The sequence below is a fragment of the Nerophis lumbriciformis genome, linkage group LG16 (assembly GCF_033978685.3).
Source record: "Nerophis lumbriciformis linkage group LG16, RoL_Nlum_v2.1, whole genome shotgun sequence".
NCBI lineage: Eukaryota > Metazoa > Chordata > Actinopteri > Syngnathiformes > Syngnathidae > Nerophis > Nerophis lumbriciformis.
The window spans coordinates 18,382,099-18,405,209 of NC_084563.2; positions in this window are offsets into that span (position 1 = coordinate 18,382,099).

The window sequence follows — 23,111 nt, forward strand, 5'->3', positions numbered from 1 at the left end:
AAGAGAAGAATATCGACCCTAGCTTCCCTGGCCTGCTGACATCAACTCCAAAACTGGACAGATCAGCTTTCAGGAAAAGAGCGCGGATCAGGGTATGTCTACAGAATATATTAATTGATGAAAATTGGGCTGTCTGCACTCTCAAAGTGCATGTTGTTGCCAAATGTATTTCATATGCTGTAAACCTAGTTCATAGTTGTTAGTTTCCTTTAATGCCAAACAAACACATACCATTCGTTGGTTAGAAGGCGATCGCCAAATTCGTCCTCGCTTTCTCCCGTGTCGCTGGCTGTCGTGTAGTTTTCGTCAGTTTCGCTTGCATACGGTTCAAACCGATATGGCTCAATAGCTTCAGTTTCTTCTTCAATTTCGTTTCCGCTACCTGCCTCCACACTACAACCATCCGTTTCAATACATGCGTAATCTGTTGAATCGCTTAAGCCGCTGAAATCCGAGTCTGAATCCGAGCTAATGTCGCTATATCTTGCTGTTCTATGCGCCATGTTTGTTTGAGTTGGCATCACTATGTGACGTCACAGGAAAATGGACGGGTGTATATAACGATGGTTAAAATCAGGCACTTTGAAGCTTTTTTTAGGGATATTGCGTGATGGGTAAAATTTTGAAAAAAACTTCGAAAAATAAAATAAGCCACTGGGAACTGATTTTTAATGGTTTTAACCCTTCTGAAATTGTGATAATGTTCCCCTTTAACAGTATGAAGAAAAATAAGCTCCAGTTTTTGTTAGGGATTGACGTTAATTATTTTGAATTATTTTCCTGCCTTGGTTTTATTTCTTTACACTTCTTCATTTACTGTATTTTCTGGACTATAAGGTGCACTTAAAATCATTTTTTTTCCTCAAAACTCGACAGTGCACCTTATAACCCGGTACATCTAATGTAAAGAACACGCTTGGTTGAGCTTACCCACCTTGAAGCTATTTTATCTGGTACACGGTGTAATGATAAGTTAAAAGTTAAAGTACCAATGATTGTCACACACACACACTAGGTTTGGTGAGATTATCCTCTGCATTTGACCTTTTACCCTCACCCCCTGGGACGTGAGGGGAGCAGTGAGCGGCACGCCCGGGAATCATTTTAGTGATTTCACCCCCAATTCCAACCCTTGATGCTGAGTGCCAAGCAGGGAGGTAATGGGTCCCATTTTCATAGTCTTTGGTATGACTCAGCCAGGGTTTGAACTCACGACTTAGTGTAACCAGTAGATGGCAGTCAAACATAAGAGATACGTGTAGACTGCACTATGATTGTAATAAGTCTCAAGTAAACAACACCAACATTTTAAATGTTCCATTGAAAATACAGAACATTACACACGGCGCTCAAAAATCTGTCAAAATGTTTTAGTACGACTTTGGTAAGCTATGAAGCCGCACCGCTTGATGGATTGTACTGTGCTTCAACATAGGAGTATTATTATGGTGTGTGTATAAAGTAGGAAATATTATCTGGTGTTTTGTTTCACAATATTATGCAAAAGCAACTTTTCTTACCTTCTGGTACCTGCTGATCTGTATTTGGGATCTGCATAAATCCTGTAAAATTGCGTAGGAAATATTATCTGGTGTTTTGTTTCACAATATTATGCAAAAGCAACTTTTCTTACCTTCTGGTACCTGCTGATCTGTATTTGGGATCTGCAGAAATCGTGTAAAATTGCATAGGAAATATTATCTGGTGTTTTGTTTCCCAATTATATGCAAAAGCAACTTTTCTTACCTTCTGGTACCTGCTGATCTGTATTTGGGATCTGCATAAATCCTGTAAAATTGCGTAGGAAATATTATCTGGTGTTTTGTTTCACAATATTATGCAAAAGCAACTTTTCTTACCTTCTGGTACCTGCTGATCTGTATTTGGGATCTGCATAAATCGTGTAAAATTGCGTAGGAAATATTATCTGGTGTTTTGTTTCACAATATTATGCAAAAGCAACTTTTCTTACCTTCTGGTACCTGCTGATCTGTATTTGGGATCTGCATAAATCCTGTAAAATTGCGTAGGAAATATTATCTGGTGTTTTGTTTCACAATTATATGCAAAAGCAACTTTTCTTACCTTCTGGTAACTGCTGATCTATATTTGGGATCTGCATAAATCCTGTAAAATTGCGTAGGAAATATTATCTGGTGTTTTGTTTCATAATATTATGCAAAAGCAACTTTTCTTACCTTCTGGTACCTGCTGATCTGTATTTGGGATCTGCATCAATCCTGTAAAATTGCACGGGTCCGCCTTTGTAGTCCGTGCCGACACCGTAGTGGATAAGCTTCTTCTTTTTCTCTATCTTCTTGTTATGGGACATTCATCCTCTGCTGTTGCCATTTCTAATATAAAGTAGTGTAAAGTCGTTACTTATATCTGTCAGTAAACTCGCCATGAAAGCGCTAAAACATACCGGTGTAGTGAGTTTACATTATTCACCCAAGGAACTTTAGTTATTAGAGTTCCGGTCGGACGGTTTTTCACGGGACACATTTCCGGTTGCTGTTTCCGGATGAGGAGATGCTGCTCCGTTATTGATTGAAGTAAAGTCTGAATGTCATTAAAACTGTTAGCTCCATCTTTTGACACTTCTTCCACACCCGTCCTTGCACGCTACAACAAAGATGACGGGGAGAAGACGCTGCCAAAGGTGAGTCACGTAAATAAGACCGCCCACAAAATGGCGCATCAGAAAGCGGCTTGAAAATGATCTGTAAAACATAATCCATGCAACATTTTGACAAAAGAACCACCATTACATATTATGTAGACCACAAGGAAGTCTTTTACTTTTAGAAAAAAAATAAATTAATACGACTCCTTTAATGCGCCCTATAATCCAGTGCGCCTTATAAAAGAAAGAAAATAAAAAAATAAACCATTCATCGGCAGTGTGTCTTATAATCTTATGGTCCGGAATACAGGGTAGGTTTGTAAGACTGAAAATATAAACATAAATTAAACATAACAGAAGTACAAAGTGCATTGTGTATTTGACATAATAAAGAGGGCCGCAGTTTCAAGAGCCGGATATCGAAATTAGATGTTTCGTCAGAAAGTGCCTTTGCAGGTTCTATTTCTTCGAGACTGTGTTTACTTAATTTCATTATTCTGCCCTCGCTAGTCCTTTCCAGCGTGTGCAGCTACTTAACAATATGATGTTCCTTCTTCCTTAGTTTTATTTCTTTACACTTCTTCATTTAGGTTTGTAAGACTGAAAATATCAACATAAAATAAACATAACAGAAGTACATTGCCCATTGTGTATTGTACATAATTAATGTCCATTGTGTCTTCGACATAAATAAAATAGAATGTTTTATTGTTAAAATATTCACAGAATAAACTACAAATGTTTGAATTTACACAACGTTGTATGTGACTTGTCACTATTAGCGTTGTCGCCCTCTACTTGTCAAAATTATTACTACATGTATTAAACGAGGTTTGAATGTTACTCTCAGACAAAAAACAACACGCCCACGAACACAACATTCACCACAAAGTCAGCAATTTCAATACAAAACAAACTAAACATCTTAATAAACAATATCTACTTACAAATGTTTGACCAAGTTGGATGAGGAAGCTCACACGTCGGGATTTCTACCATTTTTGTTGCTTGCCTGGATCAATGTGTCCGTTGCTTAAAAGGTCCGGCAGGAAACAAAGACTCGAGCACCTGTTCTAAAATAATTGACTAGTAGAACAAAACAAAAAAAAATCAAAATATGACCCGTTTAATATTAACGTTGAGAAGATGTGTAAATTAATGTGGTACAGACAACATGTAAAGATCAAATACATGCATCACTTAAGATAATTAGGTGCTTTAAGTGATGCACATAATTTCCAGGATTTTGTGGGCCGCATAAAATGTCATCAATTATCATGAAATTCAGCCACGCAGTCTTCGCCTAATTGCGGTAACACCCACGCATACACATACTGTACATACAGAGAGAAAACATCACCACCCCTGTCACGTTTATTGCTTTGCGGAGGCAATACACATCATAATCCAACACGAAACACTAAGGCTGTGAATCTTTGGGTGTCCCACGATTCGATTCAAAATCGATTCTTGGGGTCACGATTCGATTCAAAATCGATTTTTTTTTTTCAATTCAACACGATTCTCGATTCAAAAACGATTTTTTTTAAATTTTGTTATTTATTTTTTATTTTTTTTAATGAAAACAATACACAACAATACCATAATAATGCAATACAATTTCAAAACCAAACCCGACCCAGCAACACTCAGAATAAGTTAAAGTTAAAGTACCAATGATTGTCACACACACACTAGGTGTGGTGAAATTTGTCCTCTGCATTTGACCCATCCCCTTGTTCACACCCTGGGAGGTGAGGGGAGCAGTGGGCAGCAGTGGGCAGCAGCGGTGCCGCGCCCGGGAATCATTTTTGGTGATTTAACCCCCAATTCCAACCCTTGATGCTGAGTGCCAAACAGGGAGGTAATGGGTCCCATTTTTATAGTCTTTGGTATGACTCGGCCGGGGTTTGAACTCACAACCTACCGATCTCAGGGCGGACACTCTAACCACTAGGCCACTGAGTAGGTGCAATAATTGAGAGCAATTGAGGAGACACAAACATGACACGGAACGATCTAAAAGTAGTGAGACAAAAATGAATATTATCGACAACAGTAACAATATTAGTAACCATTTCAACATAGCAGTGATTAAACAAACCCTGATTGATATTATCATTACAAACATTGATTACAATTTTTTTTTTTTTAAAAGAACAATAGTGTCACAGTGGCTTACACTTGCATCACATCTCATAAACTTGACAACACATTGTGTCCAATATTTTCCACAATTATATAATAAGTCATATTTTAGGTTCATTTAATAGTTAAAACACATTTAAATAATGGATCCCATATTCCAATATATGACTCATTATTATCTAAACTAAATGCTTTTTTTTCTACTGATATCATCTCCATAGCTTGTGTGCAGTCAGTATGAGTTGGACTATCATCTATCCATTTTTTTAATATTATCCTTTTTGTTATGATGCATATTGAAATAAATTAATTTTTACTCTTTGATGACACATTACTAAATTGATGGAGATCCCCAAGAATACAAGTTTGCAGTGTCATTGGGATGTTTATATTAAGGACTGTGATTGCTTTTTTTGTTGTTTTCAACCATAACTCTTTTATTCTCTGACATTCCCACAATAAATGAACAAGAGTTGCCCGGCACTTCATACATAACTTGCTATCTCCTACACCAATTTTAAACAGCTGAGAAGATGTAAAATACAATGTATTCAATATCTTAAATTGAGTCAGCTTATCTTTAATGCTTCTAAAGGGCTTATTGGCATTTTTCCAAATATCATTCCATGATATGTCTCTTTCATCTAAAATGTTTAAGTCCATCATCCATTTCCGAACACATGCATTATTTGCATTTCTAGTGTGGTGTTCATTTATTATTCCATAAAATAGTTTAATTAATTTCTTAAGTGTATCTTGATTAAAAAGTGCATCTTCCAGTTCATGGCTATTTAAAGACATACTTCCAGAGGACATGCATTTATTTACAGCGTGTTTTAAAGAGATAAAATTAGAAAAATGATTTCTGGGTACATTATATTGATCAACTAAATCATTGTACGGTTTAAAAGAGTTTTTATTAATGATATGACGAGGTTTAGTAATACCTCTGTCTTTCCATGTTGTCCATTTAACCACATTTTTATTAATTATGATATTAGGATTAAACCAAAACTGTTGATTTACAAATGTCATTGACTTGACTCCTAGTATTTTCTGACATAGTTTTAGAATGTTAAAGGCCTACTGAAATGCGATTTTCTTATTTAAACGGGGATAGCAGGTCCATTCTATGTGTCATACTTGATCATTTTGCGATATTGCCATATTTTTGCTGAAAGGATTTAGTAGAGAACATCGACGATAAAGTTGGCAACTTTTGTTTGCTGATAAAAAAGCCATGCCTGTACCGGAAGTAGCTGACGATATGCGCGTGACGTCCCAGGTTGTGGAGCTCCTCACATCCGCACATTGTTTACAATCATGGCCACCAGCAGCGAGAGCGATTCGGACCGAGAAAGCGACAATTTTCCCATTAATTTGAGCGAGGATGAAAGATTTGTTGATGAGGAAAGTGAGAGTGAAGGACTAGAGGACAGTGGGAGCAATTCAGATAGGGAAGATGCTGTGAGAGGCGGGTGGGACCTGATATTCAGCTGGGAATGACTAAAACAGTAAATAAACACAAGACATATATATATATACTCTATTAGCCACAACACAACCAGGCTTATATTTAATATGCCACAAATTAATCCCGCATAACAAACACCTCCCCCCTCCCGTCCATATAACCCGCCAATACAACTCAAACACCTGCACAACACACTCATTCCCACAGCCCAAAGTACTGTTCACCTCCCCAAAGTTCATACAGCACATATATTTCCCCAAAGTCCCCAAAGTTACGTACGTGACATGCACATAGCGGCACGCACGTGCGGGCAAGCGATCAAATGTTTGGAAGCCGCAGCTGCATGCGTACTCACGGTACCGCGTCTGCGCATCCAACTCAAAGTCCTCCTGGTAAGAGTCTCTGTTGTCCCAGTTCTCCACAGGCCAATGGTAAAGCTTGACTGTCATCTTTCGGGAATGTAAACAATGAAACACCGGCTGTGTTATCCGGCACAATAGTCAGGGGGTGCATTCTACGGCGGGGGTGCGTTATCCGGCACAACACCTGCCGCAATACACCGCTTCCCACCTACAGCTTTCTTCTTTGCTGTCTCCATTGTTCATTGAACAAATTGCAAAAGATTCACCAACACAGATGTCCAGAATACTGTGGAATTTTGCGATGAAAACAGACGACTTAATAGCTGGCCACCATGCTGTCCCAAAATGTCCTCTACAATCCGTGACGTCACGCGCAGGGGTCATCATACCGAGACGTTTTCAGCAGGATATTTCGCGCAAAATTTAAAATTGCACTTTAGTAAGCTAACCCGGCAATTGTGTTGCAATGTTAAGATTTCATCATTGATATATAAACTATCAGACTGCGTGGTCGGTAGTAGTGGGTTTCAGTAGGCCTTTAAAAGGTGGCTTCTATTGGGCTCTGCCTCAATTCATTAGGTATTTTTTTAATATAATATAAACTCCCCACATCAATGTCCAAATTCATTATCATATTTTTTTCTATGTTGATCCAGTCCTTATCTACAGAAGAATGAAATAAAGTGGCTTGCTTGTTCACAACCGAAGGAGATATAATAATGTAAGAAGTTTGGTCATTGTAGTCCTCCTTTATCTTGTGTACAAGACAACCTGAAGTATGAACAACTGGCCTTCTTTCCACACCATATAAATTGTGATATCATTGTATGTATTCTCTTAAACCAACTTTTATTAATTAGGAGAGGCATCATTTTCAGTATATAATTAACTGCTGGCAGTATACTCATTTTTGCTATGTTCACCTGACCCCAAAGTGATATTTGGAGACGTGACCAGCGTTCTATTTTGGATTCTATCTTATTTTTTAAATGTTTAAGATTTAGATCTCTGCTTGTATAAAGGTTTGGTGTAATGGGTAGTCCTATATATATATGAATTCTGCCTCTTTCCATTTAATTTTGGAGTTCTGAACTTGTGATTTCTTGCAGTGTTTATAAAGTGGTAATATTTCACATTTGTCCCAATGGACTTTATACCCTGATAAACAGCCATATTCAGTGATGACATTATTGATATAGTGAAGAGAGGAGTTAACATGTAGGTAGAGAATTATGTCGTCACAATACATTGATAGCTTATTATACTGAGAGCCAATTTTTATACCATGAATATTATTTTCACTTCTTATTTTTGCAGCGAAGGGTTCAATAACCAAATTAAATAATAATCCAGATGCAGGACATCCCTGTTTTACTCCTCTTTTTAACAAAAAAGGTTCTGAAATATGATTATTGGTTTTGACTGATGCCATGGGCCTTGTATAAAGCATCTTAATCCATTGTAAACAATTATCTCCAAATCCAGATTTACGTAATGTGCAAAACATAAATGACCAGTTTATGCGGTCGAATGCCTTCTCCGCATCAACAGTACATACTGAGTTCGGAGTAAATTGTAAATATTGTATATCCTATGAATGATATTTGCACATTTTATGTTGCAATTTGTATACATATTTATATTAGTTTACGTTTCTGTTTTGTAATCATGTTAATCACCAATTTGATATGCATATGTTATACAAACCCCGTTTCCATATGATTTGTTAAATTGTGTTAGATGTAAATATAAACGGAATACAATGATTTGCAAATAATTTTCAACCCTTATTCAATTGAATGCACTACAAAGACAACATATTTGATGTTCAAATTCATAAACTTTATTTTTTTTTTTACAAATAATAATTAACTTAGAATTTCATGGCTGCAACACGTGCCAAAGTAGTTGGGAAAGGGCATGTTCACCACTGTGTTACATGGCCTTTCCTTTTAACAACACTCAGTAAACGATTGGGAACTGAGGAGATACATTTTTGAAGCTTCTCAGGTGGAATTATTTCCCATTCTTGCTTGATGTACAGCTTAAGTTGTTCAACAGTCCGGGGGTCTCCGTTGTGGTATTTTAGGCTTCATAATGCGCCACACATTTTCAATGGGAGACAGGTCTGGACTACAGGCAGGCCAGTCTAGTACCTGCACTCTTTTACTATGAAGCCACGTTGATGTAACACGTGGCTTGGCATTATTTTGCTGAAATAAGCAGGGGCGACCATGGTAACGTTGCTTGGATGGCAACATATGTTGCTCCAAAACCTGTATGTACCTTTCAGCATTAATGGCGCCTTCACAGATGTGTAAGTTACCCATGTCTTGGGCACTAATACACCCCCATACCATCATAGATGCTGGTTTTTCCACTTTGCGCCTAGAACAATCCGGATGGTTCTTTTCCTCTTTGGTCCGGAGGACACGACATCCACAGTTTCCAAAAACAATTTGAAATGTGGACTCGTCAGACCACAGAACACTTTTCCACTTTGTATCAGTCCATCTTAGATGAGCTCGGGCCCAGCGAAGCCGACAACGTTTCAGGGTGTTGTTGATAAACGGTTTTCGCCTTGCATAGGAGAGTTTTAACTTGCACTTACAGATGTAGCGATCAACAGTAGTTACTGACAATGGGTTTCTGAAGTGTTCCTGAGCCCATGTGGTGATATCCTTTACACACTGATGCCGCTTGTTGATGCAGTACAGCCTGAGGGATCGAAGGTCACGGGCTTAGCTGCTTACGTGCAGTGATTTCTCCAGATTCTCCGAACCCTTTGATGATATTACGGACCGTAGATGGTGAAATCCCTAAATTCCTTGCAATAGCTGGTTGAGAAAGGTTTTTCTTAAACTGTTCAACAATTTGCTCACGCATTTGTTGACAAAGTGGTGACCCTCGCCCCATCCTTGTTTGTGAATGACTGAGCATTTCATGGAATCTACTTTTATACTCAATCATGGCTCCCACCTGTTCCCAATTTGCCTGTTCACCTGTGGGATGTTCCAAATAAGTGTTTGATGAGCATTCCTCAACTTTATCAGTATTTATTGCCACCTTTCCCAACTTCTCTGTCACGTGTTGCTGGCATCAAATTCTAAAGTTAATGATTATTTGCGAAAAAAATAATTGTTTATCAGTTTGAACATCAAATATGTTGTCTTTGTAGCATATTCAACTGAATATGGGTTGAAAATGATTTGCAAATCATTGTATTCCGTTTATATATTTACATCTAACACAATTTCCCAACTCATATGGAAACGGGGTTTGTAGTTTTTATATAAAAAAATCCTGTTTTGATAAAAAATGTTTAGGACTGAAAAAAGTGTGTGATGTGCATCAATATTTGGTTTTTTTCTGGGGGGATATAGGAGGTACCCCCCTTGTCGAGGGCCCCTAGATACCTTGAAACGGGCCTGATTCCTGACGTGGCATATTGGTAAAAGGGTAAAGAGTTCATTATGTATAATTCATCAGTGCTATTCATGCGAGGTAACCACCTTATCATATGTGACACCTTATTGTTGAGCACTCTCTCTCTGGAGGAAAGCGAGAAAAGTCCTTCAAAGTTATTTTCTATAATCACTATTGAAGCTCACTAGTGTTTTTGTGTGTGAGTTTTCGAGATCTTAAGGGAAGACTGCATTCCACACAAAGGAAATTCAGTTTTTAGCCTGACCATCCGTGTCAGGCATGTAAATCGCAGAGGGCCGCCGTTCCTTTGGGGCCCTTCAAGCCTGTCACCATGAATGTAAATACAGCCTTTATATCCCGGCGCTTAAATATGACCATGAATAATGGAGGAAGCAGCATTGAAAAGGGATCAGCGTTCTTATTTTCCATTCCTCTTTGATATTAAGTCCGTGGCACGGTGCCACGGAGTCATCCCATCCGATTTACCGCAATCGGCACCTGAGCGGGAATGGATTGCAGCCATCAAAAAAAATCAACAACAAAAAAAAAAACCTAATCATGATGTTTCACGGAAGTGATGGATGAGGGCGACGAGTGCGAACAAAAGACATCTGTGCTCGGCACGGAGTATTTCTGTTTGTTATTTGCTGAGCGTGTCAGGATATAGCGTGTTTGGGCTTGTCTGGCAGGAAACGAACTTCGTCACACGGCCCCGAGACAACAGCAGGCAAGGTATCACTGAAGTTTAAAAATAAATAAATATTAATAACAAAAAAAAAGCACCTCGCTCCAGCGGACCACTTAATAGCTTTGGCTGACGCACACCTTTGGAGATGCCTCAGTCAACTGGGCCAGAAAAAAATAATGAGGAGCATCCTGCTTGGCTACACCAGCTGCGGGTGAGAAGACCGCATAGTCCAGGAGGTTCGGCATTTAAGGTTCAACTATTAATCAAGAATAGCAACATAGTGGCATTATCGGGTCAAAATACACAATCTTGGTCTCTATGATCAGGTCAGACCTCCAACAACATAAACCTAGTATCAGTAACACTGCAACATTATGTTCAAAGCCAGTATTAATTAATAATTATTATTAATCTAATCTTTTCGTCACGGCCCGGGCGCACACCGCTGCGCATTCATCTGTACGCTGCGCGTCACTCCGGCTGCAGCAAGCAGCTGCATTCAATCACTCATCAGCAATCAACACACCTGTCGCTGTTGAGAGGATCTGCCTTCATAAGCCAGTGCGAACCTGCATCCTGTGCCAGAACGTAGCGACCTGTCATGTACAGTAAGCCGAATCTATCTAGCTCTATGCTCTCTCTGTGTTTTCTTCCGCGCCGTGTTTCACTTGTCTCGTGTCTTCCTTGTCGTCATCCAGCAGCAATTCCTCCGTTCCCGCGTCACAAGCTGTGTGTCTCGTCTTTCCTTATTCCCTCTGGTTCTCTGGCTGCTTCTTCAATCTCGACCTCCCGCCTGAACACGGACCTTCGACGCCTCTCTACTGACCCCCGACTTCCTGCCTGTTCTCTGTACCTCCGAGCCTGGCTCGCCCCTCTTGGACAACACTTCCGGTAACACTTAGCAGTTAATTTCTACACATAGTCGCACACCATACACTTTTGGATTCGTCACACTCCATTCCCTTGTTTATTATATTATTTCCTTATTTATATATATATATTTCATATATGTATAAATAAACATAGAGTTGTGCCGTCTTCTTCCTTTGTACAACCGTAACACTTTTTTCATTAACCTCACCTACAAATGCTGAGAAAAACCCTCAGTTTAAGGTATTTTCATTTAATTTGGACCAAAAAAGTGGATTAATGAAGATATTTACTGTTTTAGCAGACTTTAAAGTGATCTTATTATGATATTTGTTCTGCAGTAGGAAGGTGAGTCATATGGCCCTATTCGTCACAGTTTACCTGACATGAAACAGGACAAATTGGAGGAGAGGGGAGGGGTGCACTTTCCACGTTAGCCACCAAATGGCAGTAGTGTTAAACATCTTAAAATGGGTTCTGTGCCAATTCCAACTTTGACCACGGTGTCAGTTGCTATGTAGAGTGGCGCTTTCCATCATTTTCAGAAGACTGCATTGCAGGAAAAGGGGCCATATGAATCCCTTCTCTATTGTACATATACAATACTTAATTGTGGTCTACAAAACATGCAATGCTGGTTCTTTGGTCAAAATCAGATTATGTTTTTAAGCCGCTTTCTGACCGTCTCTTCCGTATGTTTCTTTTTCTGGGCGCTCTTATTTACGTGCCTCCACTTCAACAGCGTCTTCTTCCCGGTTGTAGTTTTTAGCGCTTCCACAGCGAGTCTACTGACAGATATAAATTAGAACTATACGCTAAGGTCCGGATGAAGTGAGGAGACAGGAGAAGGAATAATTTCCCTTATGGATCAATAAAGTTTATCTAAGTCTAAGTCTAAGTATAAGTCTAAGTCCAAGGAGGGAGTTGGTAAGGGACAAAGTGAGGTCCAGATGGCATATGTTCCAGGTTACTCAGGGAATGTATGGACCAGTTAACTGGTGTGGTTCACTACATTTCTAACCTGAGCCTCAACCTGGGAAAAAAGTCCCCACAGTCTTAATAAAGGGATTAAGAGAGCTGACTCCGTCCAAAGCTGCCCACTAGACAGCACTGAGGAGGTGGCTGACAGAAGAATGCTTCGAGCTAAACATATTAGTGCACAATATGTAGTATCTAAAACTGATACTTAGTTGTTCACTCTAGAGCCGCATCTTTAGCATCTCGTGGCTCCCTGGACCTCTTTCAGAGATGTGTGGAAATTGAAAATGATGAAGAATTTTTGTTTTTGTTTTGTTTTAATATATTTTCTGTAGGAGAAAAAACATGACTCAAACCTTCCTAATTGTTCGAAATCCCACTGTTTATGTTTAAACCTGCTTCACTGATAGTATTTGGCAAGCACCGCTTTGTCCTACTAATTTCAGCGATCCTTGAACTCACCGTAGTTTGTTTACATGCACAACTTTCTCCGATGCTGCCACAGAAAGACGTCTCATTTTGTCCACCAAACATTTTATGCCGTGCGTGAATGCACAATGGTAAACTTTGTTGATGTTATTAATTTGCCGGGCGTGCTCATCAGGCATATTTGGTCAGTGCATGACTGCAAGCTAATCGATGCTAACATGCTATATAGGCGAGCTGTGTGTACATATTGCATCATTATGCCTCGTTTGTAGGTATATTTGTTATATTTAATTTCCTTTACTTATGTCCTCTGTGTATTTAATTTATATTTCTCTGTCTCATGACACATTATCTGTATGTAAAATTGGCTGCATTTCTGCCATGTTGTTTGTGTGACATGTTGTTCCAGACCACAGCAAACATTACCCAGCTTGCAAAGATTGTAATGAATCCATTAGAAGAAGACAGCCTGCCGTTTTTTTTAACTTGGACACACACATCTATACCTTTGGCCATTCTGAGCCAGTCACTTCCCTCTGAGAAGTTTTACTAATGTTTTCCAATGTTGTAAAAATGTGTAGAATAAAAATTAAAATACAACATTTCTATCAACGAAGATTTGCGTCAGCCTTTGATAATAGGCTAATATAGCTACTATAGACACTTACATCATGTGTGGCCTTCATTATAACACTTATATAATACTTTTAATTTTTTGCGGCTCCAGACAGATTTTTTTTCTGTATTTTTGGTCCAATATGGCTCTTTCAATATTTTGGGTTGCCGACCCCTGTACTAACCCAACAGCGTCGTTTCCCCAGTGTGGGATAAACCATGCCAAGGCACTTACAGCTATTTGTTTTGTTGCCTACAGCACAGAGCTGCAATGTTGGCCGTCTAATTTTCCTTAAATTAAGTTTAGTATATAAAAACTAAAGATGCCCTCGGATTAATTTTTCTGCATGTGTTCTTTGGTGGCGTCCATGTTCAGCACTTGATGTCCAGCTTTGCCTCTTCTTGTCATATTAATAATCCTGTTTTGACAACTGTCGTGCAATTTGTTTTTCTTACCTAATACTCTAAATTGACTGTGAGGTTGCCGGAGGAGGGCATACAGGCTTTGTGCACCGAAGACAGCTTGTCAGTCTGTGATGATTTAGACCTCATTATTACTTTCCTCTCCGGTTTAGCCTTTTAATTAAATATGACAGGAGCGGGTCGTGCAGATACAAGTTTTGGGCGTTTGCGGTGCGAAGAAGCTGTTGTTGACATGCACCAGCAGTCCCCTGCTGTTGATGTTTTTCTGTCCATTCATCAGCCAGTCAAATATCTACAGTAAGGTTTTCCTTTGACATGCAGCAGACGTTACGGTAGCTTTAAAGATACATGCATTTTTGTTACACACACTCCGATCAAAATTACGGACAGACAACAGACAACAAAACCCAAAACCGGTGAAGTTGGCACGTTGTGTAAATGGTAAATAAAAACAGAATACAATGATTTGCAAATCCTTTTCAACCTATATTCATCCATCCATCCATCTTCTTCCGCTTATCCGAGGTCGGGTCGCGGGGGCATCTGCCTAAGCAGGGAAGCCCAGACTTCCCTCTCCCCAGCCACTTCGTCCAGCTCTTCCCGGGTGATCCCGAGGCGTTCCCAGGCCAGCCGGGAGACATAGTCTTCCCAACGTGTCCTGGGTCTTCCCCGTGGCCTCCTACTGGTCGGACTTGCCCTAAACACCTCCCTAGGGAGGCGATTGGGTGGCATCCTAAACAGATGCCCGAACCACCTCATCTGGCTCCTCTCGATGGGGAGGAGCAGCAGCTTTACTTTGAGCTCCCCTCGGATGACAGAGCTTCTCACCCTATCTCTAAGGGAGAGCCCCGCCACCCGGCGGAGGAAACTCATTTCGGCCGCTTGTACCCGTGATCTTGTCCTTTCGGTCATAACCCAAAGCTCATGACCATAGGTGAGGATGGGAACGTAGATCGACCAGTAAATTGAGAGCTTTGCCTTCCGGCTCAGCTCCTCCTTCACCAAAACGGATCGATACAGCGTCCGCATTACTGAAGACGCCGCACCGATCCGCCTGTCGATCTCACGATCCACTCTTCCCTCACTCGTGAACAAGACTCCGAGGTACTTGAACTCCTCCACTTGGGGCAGGGTCTCCTCCGCAACCCGGAGATGGCACTCCACCCTTTTCCGGGCGAGAACCACGGACTCAGACTTGGAGGTGCTGATTCTCATCCCAGTCGCTTCACACTCAGCTGCGAACCGATCCAGTGAGAGCTGAAGATCCTGGCCAGATGAAGCCATCAGGACCATATCATCTGCAAAAAGCAGAGACCTAATCCTGCAGCCACCAAACCGGATCCCCTCAACGCCTTGACTGCGCCTAGAAATTATGTCCATAAAAGTTATGAACAGAATCGGTGACAAAGGGCAGTCTTGGCGGAGTCCAACCCTCACTGGAAACGTGTCCGACTTACTGCCGGCAATGCGGACCAAGCTCTGACACTGATCATACAGGGAGCGGACCTCCACAATCAGTCAGTCCGATACCCCATACTCTCTGAGCACTCCCCACAGGACTTCCCGAGGGACACGGTCGAATGCCATCTATTGAATGCTAAAAAATATCTATGTAACCATAGTAGTATCGACTAGATACGCTCCTGTACTTGGTATCATTACAGTAGATCCACCAATGGCGTTTGTTTACATTGTGACGCAGGTGAACTATGGTGTGTCGCGAAGCATGTTTAGCTATTCCTCGTCCTGCAGGGATGATACTTGTAAGAAACGTACTTTATTTGTCGCCATGGAGACAAGGATTAGTGATTTAGAAGTAGCTACAACATTGCAGACTGCGGCTGGACTTTAGCCGCTAGCGAGCTAGCCATGTCTTAAAGCACCTCTTCCTGAGGGCGTTTCTGTGTTATAACTTCACCTTTATCGTTAGTTTTTAAGCCAAAATGCGTCCGTTCTCCCTTTTCTGTCTACACACTGTGTCTGCTTGTACTAACCCCGTTTCCATATGAGTTGGGAAATTGTTTTAGATGTAAATATAAACGGAATACAATGATTTGCAAATCATTTTCAACCGCTATTCAGTTGAATATGCTACAAAGACAACATATTTGATGTTCAAACTGATAAACATTTTTTTTTTTTGCAAATAATCATTAACTTTAGAATTTGATGCCAGCAACACGTGACAAAGAAGTTGGGAAAGGTGGCAATAAATACTGATAAAGTTGAGGAATGCTCATCAAACACTTATTTGAAACATCCCACAGGTGAACAGGCAAATTGGGAACAGGTGGGTGCCATAATTGGGTATAAATATATATATATAAATATATATATATATATAAATGGGGTGTACTTGTATAGCGCTTTTCTACCTTCAAGGTACTCAAAGCGCTTTGACACTACTTCCACATTTACCCAATCACACACACATTCACACACTGATGGAGGGAGCTGCCATGCAAGGCGCTAACCAGCACCCATCAGGAGCAAGGGTGAAGTGTCTTGCTCAGGACACAACGGACATGACGAGGTTGGTACTAGGTGGGGATTGAACCAGGGACCCTTGGGTTGCGCACGGCCACTCTCCCACTGCGCCACGCCGTCCCGATATATATATATATATATATATATATATATATATATATATATATATATATTCCATGAAATGCTCAGTCATTCACAAACAAGGATAGGGCGAGGGTCAGCACTTTGTCAACAAATGCGTGAGCAAGTTGTTGAACAGTTTAAGAAAAACCTTTCTCAACCAGCTATTGCAAGGAATTTAGGGATTTCACCATCAACGGTCTGTAATATCACCAAAGGGTTCAGAGAATCTGGAGAAATCACTGCACGTAAGCAGCTAAGCCCGTGACCTTCGATCCCTCAGGCTGTACTGCATCAACAAGCGACATCAGTGTGTAAAGGATATCACCACATGGGCTCAGGAACACTTCAGAAACCCACTGTCAGTAACAACAGTTGGTCGCTACATCTGTAAGTGCAAGTTAAAACTCTCCTATGCAAGGCGGAAAGTGTTTATCAACAACACCCTGAAACGCCGTCGGCTTCGCTGGGCCTGAGCTCATCTAAGATGGACTGATACAAAGTGGAAAAGTGTTCTGTGGTCTGACGAGTCCACATTTCAAATTGTTTATGGAAATTGTGGACGTCGTGTCCTCCGGACCAAAGAGGAAAAGAACCATCCGGATTGTTATAAGCGAAAAGTTGAAAAGCCAGCATCTGTGATTGTATGGGGGTGCATTAGTGCCCAAGACATGGGTAACTTACACATCTGTGAAGGCGCCATTAATGCTGAAAGGTACATACAGGTTTTGGAGCAACATATGTTGCCATCCAAGCAACGTTACCATGGACGCCCCTGCTTATTTCAGCAAGACATTGCCAAGCCACGTGTTACATCAACGTGGCTTCATAGTAAAAGAGTGCGGGTACTAGACTGGCCTGCCTGTAGTCCAGACCTGTCCCCCATTGAAAATGTGTGGCACATTATGAAGCCTAAAATACCACAACGGAGACCCCCGGACTGTTGAACAGCTTAAGCTGTACATCAAGCAAGAATGGGAAATAATTCCACCTAAAAAGCTTAAAAAATGTGTCTCCTCAGTTCCCAAACGTTTACTGACTGTTGTTAAAAGGAAAGGCCATGTAACACAGTGGTGAACATGCCCTTTCCCAACTACTTTGGCACGTGTTGCAGCCATGAAATTCTAAGTTAACAATTTTTTGCAAAAAAAAAGTTTATGAGTTTGAACATCAAATATCTTGTCTTTGTAGTGCATTCAATTGAATATGGGTTGAAATGTATTTGCAAATCATTGTATTCCGTTTATATTGACATCCAACACAATTTCCCAACTCATATGGGAACGGGGTTTGCAAGTACTCCGTGATTGTGCGCTGCCGAACATACTCCTCCGCTTGTAAAACCAACAATGTCATGACTTGATGAAGACGGGGGGTCTGGGGGGTGGGGGACCGGTACTTTTTAGAGGTGGTATAGTACCGAATATGATTCATAAGTATCGCGGTACTATACTAATACCAGTATACCGTACAACCCTAATTAGTACACACGCACAGATTGAGATACTTTGCAAATAATTTAGCTCCAATAATACTTCCATGCATTGAGATGCAAATGCGATGTTGCAGCTCCAGTCGGTGCTGTGATTAAAAGCGTTACCGGGCGAAGAAACACGATGGCCCCTTCCACACACACAGCCAGCAGAGGGAGAGAACTATAGGAGGAAATTGATTGAGACCGATCCAAGCAATTTGTTCTCCATCATCAGTGTGTCCTGCATGCATGCACACTCGCACTTAGTGCTAATGACCTGTGATTGGATCCCAGAATGCCCCGGCTGGACACGCCATTAAATAGTCTGCTGCAGCTGCTGCTGAAAACACAAGGGATTCAGAAAATTATATCCAAAATCCAGTTTTAATGCAATTATTATTAAGTAAGGCAGGGGCTTTAAGAGGATGAAATGTTACGCTTTGAGCTGAGCCTTTATATTTCTCTTTTCTTTTTTTTCTTACCAGGCTTTTTGCAGGCTTTCGACATTTTAAAAAAGCCTGGAAATTATATAGAAAATTACTCATGTCCTGGGGTGGAAGTGTCAAACATTGTTATAAAAAAACCAAGAGGCACCTAAATAACCAGAAATACTTGAATAATCCCCAAGGGGAAATTAAGATTTTCAGCACAATCCCATTCAAGAGCAGACAGACATTACAGGGAGACAGAACAGGATCGCTGACGGGTCTGCCAACTTCCGGTGCCCCTTCCAAAAAAAGGGGGGGGGGGGGGTGGAGTCTGAGACCAAGGAAAAAAACCTCATAGCCATAGCACACATAAACATGTGTGTAAGAGGGAAACATCAAATTACACAAAGGACATTAAAGACATTGAAAGAGCAGAGCTGATGCAACCAGAATCAGAATCAGAATACCTTAATTGTCATTGTATGGAAACAACGAAATTGGACAGCAATCCAGCTCAGTGCTTTTAAAACAAACCTACATAAAATAGTCTTAAGACAACAACAATAATAAAACAATTTAAAATGTAAAAACAAAATAAAATGTTAAAAAACATATTGCACGGTAGATCTTTATCAGAGGTAAGCAAGTAATAAAGTGGTGAGTGTTCAGGTAAGTGCAGAGTTTAGGGCAATAACAGCTCGAGGATAGAAACTGTTTTTCAGTCTATTTGTCCTTGCTTTGATGGTCTTATAGCGCCTCCCTGAGGGCAAGAGTTGAGGCCAGTGGGGACCTGGGTGAGATGAGTCCTTGAGGATGCTGTTTGCTCTCCTGTTGCAGTGTCTCTTATGCAGGTCCTCCAGAGATGTAAAAGGACATGCAGCCACTACTATGGAATGGAATGCCTTTTATTGCCACTATACACAGGTACAATGACATTAAAAACAACTCCAGTATCAGTGCGACAGTCTACAAGAAAAGACGCAAAACATAGGAATAAAAGAAAAAGAAGAAGAAAAGTAGTGCAAACGGAGGTAAGGTGCACAGTCCAGTCCTGATAACGATTTATGCATAATGTGTTGTTTACAGGAAATAAATATACTATATACATAGAGTTGTGGTCAAAAGTTTACACACGCTTGTAAAGAACATAATGTCATGGCTGTCCCGAGTCTCGAAAAATCTCTACAACTCCCATTTTTCTGTGATAGAGTGACCGAAGCACACACCCGTCGGTCACAAAAAACATTCATGAAGCCCGGCTCCCCCATGAATTCACCATGGGTCCACTGAAAATGGACTACACACAGTCACAAAAGTAAAACAACAGAAGAAAAACAAAAAAACATATACACTGTGGTGGCCTCTGCGGCGTTCCACACCATCGTCTGCTGGAGTGGGGGGAGCATGGCCAGAGACAGGAGCAGACCCAACAAAGCAACCAAGAGAGCCGACTCCACCCATGGCCGCCCACCAACTCTCGGCCAGTGTCCAGTCCGCATGTATAATGTCTGTTATTGCATGTATTCTTTGCATTTTTCATTTTGTATGCTCCTATATGGACCCCAGGAAGACTAGCAGTCGCCTTGGCGTCAGCTAATGGGGATCCATTCAATAAACAATAAACAATTCAATGAGCGAGGATACGTCCAAGGAGACCGAGGTCATTCAGCCAAGAAGCTGTGAAGCTTGTCCGTCCCGGCGCTCGGCGCCAGCTCCGCAGCCCAGTTTCTTCATCCGCATCTCCTCCAGTCTCTCCAAATGGACTCTGGTGTGGCAGGGACCCATAATGTTGACAATTATCAGAAAATATGTATATACGTTTGTATCTTCAAGGAGACGGCACAACGGCAGGAATCAGTTCAATAGGTTTATTGAAGCTGATGATCTACTGGGGTGTGTATGCTACTAGAAGTGTATGGTGCAAGACTATGTGAAGTATTGGCAATGTAAATGTTACCAGTGGATGTTGTTTGTGCTTGTTAGATGCATCCTTCGAAAGTCCAGAGGGGCAAGGCAAGAAGGCATTCCGTGGGCAAGTGAGAGGTCGGGTCTGGAGAGAGGCATCGAAGTCTATGTCCGAGCGAGGGTCGAGAATCGAGGAAAGCAGTCCAAAATCCGGAGGGAGTTCGAGGCGCACAGCTCGATCACTGGATTCGGAGGGAACACTGCGGGGAACTCAAAGGACTTATAAGTCACGGGCAGAGGGAAAGCACAGAGAGCAGGAGCAAGGAGGGATCCTTACTACACAGAGTGAACTATGTTCCGGCACTGGATCTGCTGGTCCTTATGCTGTCTGCCCTCATCAGATCCAGTTGCGCAGATTGCTGATTGCCTGCAGACGGGCAGGCGCGTGGCCGTGATGCGTGTACCGGTGCGCTCCTAGCGGAGCTGCCGGCGGCGCTGCCGGCGGCGCTGCCGGCGGCGCTGCCGGCGGCGCTGCCGGCGGCGCTTGCTGCAGAAGGCATGAGGGATTGCGCACCCATAGCATCCAGAAAATCTAATTTTTACTAACAAGTTTTGTATTTTTTGCTCCTGAAAATGAACTGGCCCTCATTTCCCATAGTATCAAATATTTTTTGAGAAATGGGTAGATACCGAACTGTACTAAGAAGGCCCCCTTTCCATCGCCAGACTCGATGTGACGTCATCCAAAGACCTGAAGTCCATTTCCCCGCAAAGACGGTGTGGACAAAGGCATGAAAAACTATTGTTTTGATCACTTAATGGCATGTTTTTGTCGATTTGGTCCACGATTACTTCAAAACTGACATGCCTAACAATATGAGTGAAATAGAAATGTGAAAGAATCGCCATTTCCGGACTTCCCTGTTCTTCCGTAGACACCAAAGCACGTGTTTCTTCATGCTCTTTCAGCATTTCCTCAGGCATCTTGAGGAAAACATCAGTAGAAAAGGACGCAAAATAGTTACTAGTAGCTTACCTTACTTTTCTCTTGTTTTTTAGCGCCGGGTCTGCTCTTCTTTCTCCGTTTTTTCCACAGGTCTTTCCCTCCTCAAGGGTGCTCCTGATTTTCAGGATCACATTTGGCTTGAGTCTTTTGAAACATTTTCCACCCAAACTGTTCTTCATTGAAACGACCGCTGCAAATGACACTCCTCTCGCTCTAGTCCCATTTTGCTCGAGTCAACTTAACCAAAGCGGTTGTTACTTTTCTCATATTCCCATCATTTGGTACTTTTTTATAAGTAACGACCAATTTTCGTCGGTGCTACCAGGTACCGATTTACAGAAAAAATAACTGTACCCTATTTCCATACCCTTGTCGCACATGACTTTATGTCTGGTTGCAGACTCGGGGGGACAGGTGTGAAATTAATCAGGACAAACGATGACACACGAGGAAGGGCAAGTGATCTGAAACGAGACGGAGAGTTAGCTTTTTCAAAATAAAACAGGAAGTGACAAGGCAACCTGAAACCAGACAAAACCCAGATAAGACTTCACCCAGGTGTGACATCATGTTTGCTTGTCCTCTCAATTGCTCTGTTGATTGCTATTCTGAATGATGCTGGTTTGGTTTTGGAATTGGAATTGTATTATTATTGTATTATTGTGTATTATTTTGTTGGATTGATTAATTTAAAAAAAAATAAAAAAAATAAAAATTGGGTTTCCTTTACCCCTTGAAATGCGAAAAACCTAGATATGGCAAAAAGAAAGTGGTAATGGCAACACCCATATTTTGAAAAAACTCTCAAATATCGCAAAAACCTTTTTACGCTTTCATACCGTCTTTTTGCAGACGTTTCGATATTGAAGTCAACGTTCCCTCTAAGGTGCGCGCCTGTGCAATTGCGCACTGCTCTAGCATCCTCTGTGCACGGCAAATCTATGCCACGCACAAAATAAAATTAAAAAATAAGCACATAACAATTTTCGACACACGGACACGACAGAGAAAACAGTTTTCGTCATCATTGTTCAAATATTTTAACGTCTGTCGAGACGCTTTGAGGACATGAATTCCATTGATCACTTTACTGAGCAAATCTCTTTATTATCGGCCATAAACACATCACCAAAACATTAGTAAAAAAAATGATATCTAGCAAAACTGGTCATTTTCTGCAGTACAAACCAGACCAAAAGCAACTTTGTTATATCAACAGCAGCCGCTCGCTCTTTCTCACTTGCGCCAACACTTGCACATATGGCACTTAGCCAGCGATGCGTTTAGAGCCACACAAAAAGTCGGACAACTCCAACACCAGACATAAAGTGTAATTCCAGGTCGTTACACTATGATTTATCAATCAAATGTGTGCTTATTCTAGTGTAATTTATTAGGAATCTTAATTTATAAATATTAATCATGAAATGCTGTTAGTATATTAAATAAATACTAATGAAAATATATATTTTACAAACAGGAAGTTGCAGGAATGTACACATGATCCCCTGCTTACATCTCATTGTGCAACATGTGAATGTTTTAATGGGAACTCAATGCAATGTCTGAAAGGGGTACAAATTATTTCCAAAGCAGGACCTCCACCCAGACAAACAATACAAGTACACAGTTCATGAAAAACAATATTTTTT